This window comes from Microtus ochrogaster, unplaced genomic scaffold (assembly GCF_000317375.1).
Source record: "Microtus ochrogaster isolate Prairie Vole_2 unplaced genomic scaffold, MicOch1.0 UNK67, whole genome shotgun sequence".
In the NCBI taxonomy this organism is placed as follows: domain Eukaryota; kingdom Metazoa; phylum Chordata; class Mammalia; order Rodentia; family Cricetidae; genus Microtus; species Microtus ochrogaster.
Genome location: NW_004949165.1, coordinates 397,184 through 400,210, shown reverse-complemented (window position 1 = coordinate 400,210; position 3,027 = coordinate 397,184).

Here is a 3,027-nt window from a genome sequence, read left to right as displayed (position 1 = left end):
TAGGAGCTCTTTGGAATTTATTTAATGTAAACATTGTAGAAGAGGGGCCAGAAGGTGGGGATGGGGCAGTGTAATGTCATCACTAGGCAAGAGGAAGTCATTGCATCCTGAACTCTTAAGAACAAAGGATTACTGTAGTAGGTCTGCACAAGAAGAGGCCCATCAACAGTAAGGCAAGGACAGAAGAGGCACTTGAGACTGGGGAGTATTTCTCCACATTACCAGACTATTTTCTACTGATAGATTCAAGGAAATGTAAAGTCAATCCATTCAGCTGTGTACCCATTGGTGACTCTACTAGGCTCCAGTGAATGATCCTAATCCAATACACAGAAACCTAGTCATCATTAACCTGGCCCAGGTGGTGGCATCAGTAGAAGTGTGAGGAAGGTAAGAGAGGAGTTCCTAGAATGCATTATATGTATATACAAAATTGTCAAGTAATAAACTTAATAAAACGTGATTAAATTTTAATTAGGTTGAAAGAAGTCAAATAATTTATTAGCAGTCACATAGAAAGTAACTAGTGCAACCAACTTTGGGAACTGAACCCAAGTTCTACTGTTACTCAAAAGTTCACAAAAGGACTGGAGGGATGGCTCAGTGGTTAAGAGAACTGGCTGCTCTTCCAGAGATCCTGGCTTCAATTCTCAGAACCCACATGGTGGTTCATAACCAGCAGTACCAGGTACACTCATGGTACACATACATACAGACAAAATACTCATATATATAAAAATAATAAGGATGATAATAATTATTATTAATAATTTTAAAGGTCAACACATACTTTTTCACACAAACACAGATATCAACACCACTGTCTTCACAAATACTGTCACAAACCATTTCAGAAACTCCCAAGAACAGTAAGGGAAAAAAGTGAACTTAGCAGAGACAGAGCAAGGCCAATGGTGCCCTAACATCCCTTCCCAAGTGCTTTGTGAGATCAAAGTCTACAATTTCACCAGTAGAGATCAGTTCTCATCCCAGCTTGGGATGTCCAAGTCTAGTTTACCACCAAACAGAGTGAGGGCTACAGAGTGTAAAACCAGACCTTTCTTGGAAGCAAGGTAATACAGGTTCAGCTGGGGCCTTCTCAGTCACCCAGGAATCCTCACTCCATTTTAAAGTAGCACAGAAAGCAACCTTCAATTTGTCAGGATCTCAGTGAACACCAACAGCTCCTAAGACAATGTACAAAAGAAAGCATACCAAGGAGCTTCTCTAATACTAAACAGTAGTATTGTTATGTTCCAGCCACCTTTGAACTAGAAAGAATTCTATGAAATATTAATGGAAAAGGCTTTTTAATTCATACAAAGCTTCCTCCTGTCTTCCCACAGAAGCACACAGGAAACAGGCCATGGTTGTTATCTTAGGAAGCAAACAACCCATTACAATACTGTCTTAAGAATTCTTTTTCAGCCAAACACTTGCCATACAATTTTTGCAGACCTAAACATCCAGCCCCCTTCATTCCTCACCTCTAGCTGATCTTGACAAAAAGACTTTCCCTATAGAACGTGCATGGAGTATGAAAGTGGAAAAAGTCACAAAGTTTTTACTCAAACTTTCTTGGTGTAGGATGTGTTGCTTTCTTTGGTTAAATAAAGAGACTGCCTTGGCCTTTTAATAGGGCAGCCCCTAGGTAGGCAGAGTAGACAGAACAGGATGCTGGGAAAAAGAGCAGAGTCCGGCAGACGTCATGCTTCTCCCGCCCAAGACAGATGCTGGATAGCCTCATGCCGGTATGCCACAGTCAGGTGATACACATTAATAGAAATGGGTTAATCAAGATGTGAGAGTTAGCCAGTAAGAGGCTAGAGCTAATGGGCCAGGCAGTGTTTTGATTAATACAATTTCTTTTCTTTTCTTTCTTTTTTTATTTTTTTTATTTTTTTGATTTTCGAGACAGGGTTTCTCCGTAGCTTTTTGGTCCTGTCCTGGAACTAGCTCCTGTAGACCAGGCTGGCCTCGAACTCACAGAGATCCGCCTGCCTCTGCCTCCCGAGTGCTGGGATTAAAGGTGTGCACCACCACCGCCCAGCAATTAATACAACTTCTGTATAATTATTTCGGGGTTAATCTAACTGGATGGCGGGATGCGGCCCGCTCCTCCTACTACACTTTCTGCCAGCTCTGGGAATTTAACTGGCTTTGAAATGTGTATAAATGGGAGTGGCTGTTGTATTATTTATCAAATATTTAAGAGGCTTTTAAACTCAATTACACATAGTGGACCATGGGACACATTGTTAATACTATAACAATACTGACACAATAATAAAATATATTTTAAAAAATACTCTTGAAAAGAAAATAAAAGCAAAGAATAAGTGTTTGATGTTGATTTTCAGACCACAAAATGAAATGTGTAGCAAGCTTTTCTCAGCCCCTCTTACTTATGATTTTAAATCAGCAGCTCAGTCTCCAAGGATGACATCCCCATCTGAGGCTACTGAAGAGAAGGATAACTGTTTGGTATTTACCCTGGACAAATGGCTGAGGTACACATTTAACATATCAAAGCAGGCACTCGCCTCCATGTTCTCCCACATCCCTCAGTCCTACCTGTTGTGCCATGTGGCAGACAAATCCCAGACCCTCCTCCGAACTTCTCCAGCCCAGTGACTGGGATGTCCTTGCCTCAGCTACCCTTCTCTATATAATCCAGCCATTTTGGCTACACGAGTCATTTTTTGTCCTCCTGACCTCTTGGTCTTTTGGTCTCCTGGTTCTCCCTTCTCCCATACCCCATCTCCTCACAGGACCCAGATCAGGGTCACTGTGAGACAAAATCAGGAAAAATATACCTTGCAGGTTAAGAGTTATGTTTGCAGTTAAGAATAAGTTCCTGTTTGTTCTGTGTTTGTTTGATCTATCTGCTATGGCAGGATGTATGCTTGTCCTTGATTGGCTGTAAGCGAGAGATACACAGGCAGGAAATACATTAGGACATATGTTTGCCTGATTGGACCTGATGGGAAATACATGGCCCTGTGGTTTTGCTCTTTTTTTTTTTTT